At 40.7% G+C, this 6,000-nt stretch overlaps 1 protein-coding gene across 1 annotated transcript in view; it reads right to left on the bottom strand.

Moving 5' to 3' along the window:
* Positions 1-2,380: 2,380 nt before the first annotated feature.
* LOC126334740 (RNA demethylase ALKBH5-like) overlaps positions 2,381-6,000 on the bottom strand; it is a 96,802-nt gene continuing 93,182 nt past the window's right edge. The window contains exon 8 of the mRNA XM_049997286.1: positions 2,381-3,547. The gene's annotated coding sequence lies outside the window, so the exon portion shown is untranslated. The remainder of the gene's footprint in view (positions 3,548-6,000) is intronic.

Raw genomic sequence — 6,000 nt, 5'->3', positions numbered from 1 at the left:
AATATGGGTTTAGAGTAAACTAAAGAAAAATAAAAAGTATGAAGGGTAACAGATATGAGACTAATATGACACTACCACGAAGTGGAGGAATTCTGTGTTGTTATAAGCAAAATCACACGACAGATAAAGCAAGGACGACATAAAAAGGCAGACTAGCATAGGAAAAGAGGGAATTCCTGCACAAGAGAAATCTACTGGTGTAAAACATATGCCTTAATTTGAGGAAGAAATTTCTGAGAATGTATGGGGCACAACATTTATCACAGTGAATCATGGATAGTGGGAAAACCAGAAAAGAAGAGAATTGAAGCATTTACGATGATTTTGATAATTTGGTGAAATGATAAGTGATTAAGTTCTCCACAAAACTGGTGAAGAAAGGAACATATGAAAAACAATGTCAAGAATAAGGGACAGAATGATCAGACACTTCTTACGACATCAGGGAATAACTTTCATGGTATTAGACGGAGCTGTAGGGGAAGAGCGATTTGAAGACGTTTAGCAAATAATTGAGGACATAGGGTGCAAGTGCTACTCTGAGATGAAGAGCAGAGGAATTCGTGACAGGCTGCATCAAAGCCGTAATGGTGGTGTAATCACAGCTGCAGCATACCTTTATAGGTGGTACCATTGACAGATCTCTCTCTCTCTCTCTCTCTCTCTCTCTCTCTCTCTCTCTCTCTCTCTCTCTCTCTCTCTAAGAAGAAGAAGAAGAAGAAGAAGAAGAAGAAGAAGGAGGAGGAGGAGGAAAGAAACAATACACTGTCTTGTTAAATACAGCACATAACACATTAACATTCATGGAATCTCAGATGTGTTATTTGTTTTCTCACTACTGACTGGCAAGAGGCAAATTCTAGCACAGAAAATGCTCTCTGGCTGGTTTTCAGCAATTTCAATCAGTGTCATCCCTGTCAGCAGGTTTACAAACCACATAAAAAAAGAAACCTAACTAACTTTGAGAGTTAGTCTTTCACATACTGTGTCATTCGTTGTTATGTTATGTTTAGCCATTTACCTTAACCGATTTACTGAAAGTTTTGAGGACTCTATAATTACCTCATACAGCACATTTATACAATACTGGCCATTAAAATTGCTACACCACGAAGATTACGTGCTACAGACGCGAAATTTAACCGACAGGAAGAAGATGCCGTGATATGCAAATGATTAGCTTTTCAGAGCTTTCACACAAGGTTGGTGCCAGTGGTGACACCTACAACGTGCTGACATGAGGAAAGTTTCCAACTGATTTCTCATACGCAAACAGCAGCTGACCGGCGTTGCCTGGTGAAACGTCATCGTGATGCCTCGTGTAAGAAGGGGAAATTCGTACCATCACGTTTCCAACTTTGATAAAGGTCGGATTGTAGCCTATCGCGATTGCGGTTTATCATATCGCAACATTGCTGCTCGCGTTGGACGAGATCCAATGACTGTTAGCAGAATATGGAATTGGTGGATTCAAGGGGGTAATACGGAACGCCGTGCTAGATCCCAACGGCCTTGTATCACTAGCAGTCGAGATGACAGGCATCTTACCCGCATGGCTGTAATGGATCATGCAGCCACATCTCGATCCCTGAGTCAACAGATGGGGACCTTTGCAAGACAACAACCACCTGCACGAACAGTTCGACGACATTTGCAGCAACATGGACTATCAGGTCGGAGACCATGGCTGTAGTTACCCTCGATGCTGCATCACAGACAGGAGTGCCTGTGATGGTGTACTCAATGACAAACCTGGGACACGAATGGCAAACTCATTTTTCCGGATGAAACCAGGTTCTGTTTACAGCATTATGATGGTCGCATCCATGTTTGGCGACATTGTGGTGAACACACATTGGAAGCGCGTATTCGTCATTGCCATACTGGTGTATCACCCGGCGTGATGGTTTGGGGGTGCCGTTGGTTACACATTTTTGTCACCTCTAGTACGCACTGACGGCACTTTGAACAGTGGACGTTAAATTTCAGATGTGTTACGACACGTGGCTCTACCCTTTACACGATCCCTGCGAAACCCTACATTTCAGCAGGATGATGCACGACCGCATGTTGCACGCCCTGTATGGGCCTTTCTGCATGCAGAAAATGTTCGACTGCTGCCTTGGCCAGCACATTCTCCAGATCTCTCACGAATTGAAAACATCTGGTCAATGGTGGCCGAGTAACTGACTCGTTCAATATGCCAGTCACTACTCTTGATGAACTCTGGTATCGTGCAGATGTACCTGTACACACCATCCAAGCTCTGTTTGACTCAATGCCCAGGTGTATCAAGGCCATTATTACAGCTGGAGGTGGTTGTTCTGGGTACTGATTTCTCAGGATCTATGCACCCAAATTGCATGAAAATGTAATCACATGTCAGTTCTAGTACAATATATTTGTCCAATCAATACCCATTTATCATCTGCATTTCTTCTTGGTGTCGCAATTTTAATGGCCAGTAGTGTATATACTGACTGTCAAGATAGGAACTACATTACATTTCACATCACCTAAAATATCACACCTTATCGCTTTTGCAGTTCTTATCATACATATTCTTACAATGTTACTTACAAATTATCAAACCAACACAATGTCTTAGTACATTGTTGCTACGTAAATAGTAGGCTTGGGCTCTAAAATTTTTATCAGATCTGCTTTTCCACACTTCATGGTATTTTCAAAGCTTTTTAATTTAATTTTATGTGTTCAAAAGGATTGGTAAACAGAAGTGAATTATGTTCAACACACAGTAAAAATTTTAATTTTTAAAAATAAAATACAAAAGCTACATAAAATACTCTCACATTTGCATAATAACCCCTCATGCTTGTCCATTCTTTTTCCACCTCAACTTCCCCCCACGTAATAATGACTTTAAATTTATCTCTTGCAAGCAAATGTATTGTCATGTTAAGTGGTACACACCTGCCATTTTTTCTTCAATGAATTTTTAAAAACTTTGAGAAAGACACTTTCACATACATATCATTATAAACTCTACATCAGTAAAGATAAAAGTTTTTTTGAATTTACAACCATTCCACAGGAACATAAAACATTCTATTCAACTGGTAACTGCAACAACACATTCTAACATTTCAATGAAGGAATAAAACAACAAAAGTGAACATTGATTTAATTTTACAGAATACTAAAATATTTATTGTAATAAAATATAGTCTGCGCTATGCACATTTGAATGGCTGACTGACAAAGGCCTTTCAAAACAAGTAACAGCAGTTTAAGTCAATTCAGACATACATTTTAAAACTGGAACATATTATCTGACTGAAAACATTAAACAAAATATAAGTTTTCTGTAAATTTCTTACAACTTCATATTAAAGCTTTACTCATATTTTACAGTTTAAAACTTTTTACATATTTACAAGTCACGAACATCATTAATACAATTTTGTGAACAAAAAAATTCAATACAAGCCTTTTTACAAGAAACTGAAGCAAATCTGCAAAATGAAGACAGACTATGGTGCTTTCCTTATCACAATTTCAAATGGTCTCGGCACAACTTCATTGACTGGAAACAAAATCAGCCTAGTTAATACAAGGTCAATGTAAGGTAGCAATTGTAGAAAAATAAAAAATTATTTTGTTAATACTAATAAAGTGAATGATAGTTGACTGGTACTACTACAGGAACTTACATTTTCTGCATACCAAATTCCAACGTTACTGTTTGTATAGCAGAAGCTTCTCAGTCTTCATGTTTTCAACACTAGTCTGAACTTAGGTTACCTACCTTTCTCTTTCTTTTCCCCTATTATATTTCATGGCCTTCTCTCATTCCTCGTTTTCACCTGCATCCCCCACACACCAATCTGTGCACCTAGATATTTTTGTAAGGTTTTATTCTCATCTCTGATCTACCAGTTTCTTGTGTCTTACTATATGAAACATCTTTACTTCTGTCTTTCTGACATTCAACATCCCGCTTAATTCACATTATAATCTAATTATTTATACCGAATGCACAACCTCTGATTAAACCACTGCACCATCTCACTTTGTTTCACTGTAGCAAAGCTACTCAGCTACTCACTGTTCCTTGACAGCAATATAGATTCTGCCTTTTACTGTTAACGACAAACAACATAACAACCAGGAAAAAACTTAAAAGCAAAGGTTAGATATCTCACTGTCACTCTGCTGCCAGTCAGTGCAGAATTCATATTTTTTTATGGCATGTGCCAATTATGAAGATGCATAATTTGATTCAATATTTTAAATACCATGAAAAGTTCATTTTCCAATAATATTACAGTAATGTGCAAGTAGATTAAAGTAGATTATATGAAGAGCACTGCAGGGACAGGGAGACAGAGGAAAGTGGAAACACATTTTTTGCCCCCAACCCTACTAATCAAGACTCTACCCAAAGCCAATGTTGAATCCTGCCTGATTTAGTTCACTCATCCATCCAGTCATGATTCACCCATACTGCCCCCAAATCACGCCCCTGTTAAAATTCCAGAATTTCTTAACCTCAAACTTTGCTTGGCCATCATCCCCAAAATCCATCAACATGGAAGCGAACCCTACATTCACAGAAAGAACCACACCTTCCACCTAAAAACTGATCCCGACCTTTTAATCTCACTGGCCAACAAAGGCACCACCACTGTGGTATTGAACTGCAGATATGACCTGGCGGAAGTACTGTACCAGCAGTTAGATTCATCCACCTTCAAACAGCACCACAATGACCTCATTCCAGAAACTTGAAATGGTCTCCAGTCCCTCCTCAAATCCTTAGGCCCATCCCAGAACTCTCAGTCCCCCCCCCCCCCCCCCCCTCCCAAACTCTTACCACTTCTTGCACTCCAACCTTCAACATGCTTCCGGAAGTAAATAAAACAAACTACCCTGGATGGCCAATTGTGGCTGGTTACTGTGCCCCCACTGAGAGAATCTCTGCTCCCATGGACCAACATCTTCACCCTATTGCCTGTAACTTACCCTCCTACATACAAGGCCATGAGCATTTCCTCCATCAATCCAGCAAAATTCCTGTTCCTTTAACACATGGCATCATGCTTGTCACTACAGATACCACCTCCTCCTACACTAATATCTCAAATACCCATGGCCCTACTGTTATCAAACACTACCTTTCCCAATGCTTGACTTACTCCACACCTACAAACCCCTTTTCGGTCACTATGACCAACTATATCCTCACCCATAATTACTTCGCCTTTGGAGACATTAGCTTCAAACAAATCCATGGTACAACAATGGGCACCCACATCGCACTGTCCTATGCCAACCTGTTCAACAGCCATCTAGAAGAATCTTCCTACGCACTCAGAATCGCAAACACCTCATCTGGTTCAGCGTCACTGATGAAATCTTCATGATCTGGATTGAGGGTGATGACACACTATCCACATTCCTTCGAAACCTCAATTCCTCCAAAACCTCAACATCACATCCCCCCATTCACTTCAGCTGGTCCCCCTCAGACCAATAAGCCACTTTCCTCGATGTTTGCCTCTATCTCAAAGATGGCTTCATCAGTATCAACCATCAAACAATACCTCCACTTCGACAGCTGCCACCTACTTCACACTTCACACCAGCCTAGTCAACTGTGGCTGTTGCATCTGTAGTGATGACAGTCCCTCTCCAAATATACCAAGGGTCCGAATGAGGCCTTCACAGGCCGAAATTATCCTCAAAACCTTACACAGATACAGATGCCTCATGCCTTGTCTCTCCAGTCACCTACCATTTCCCACACTCCCACTGCCTGGCCATGAATGAGCACTCCCCTTGTGCCTCTGTAACTCTGGACTGGAGCAACTGAATCACATTCTCCACCACAGTTTCGAGTGCCTCTTGTCATGCCCTGAAATGGGGAATATGCTACCCACTATCCTTCTTACCTGTCCACACTGGTAATCCACCACCCACTGCACCTAACCAACATCCTTGTCCACCCCTATTCCACATCTGCTCCCAAACCCTCAC

The sequence above is a fragment of the Schistocerca gregaria genome, chromosome 2, assembly GCF_023897955.1.
Source record: "Schistocerca gregaria isolate iqSchGreg1 chromosome 2, iqSchGreg1.2, whole genome shotgun sequence".
NCBI classification, from domain to species: Eukaryota; Metazoa; Arthropoda; class Insecta; order Orthoptera; family Acrididae; genus Schistocerca; species Schistocerca gregaria.
This window is presented reverse-complemented; position numbering and strand designations above follow the sequence as displayed.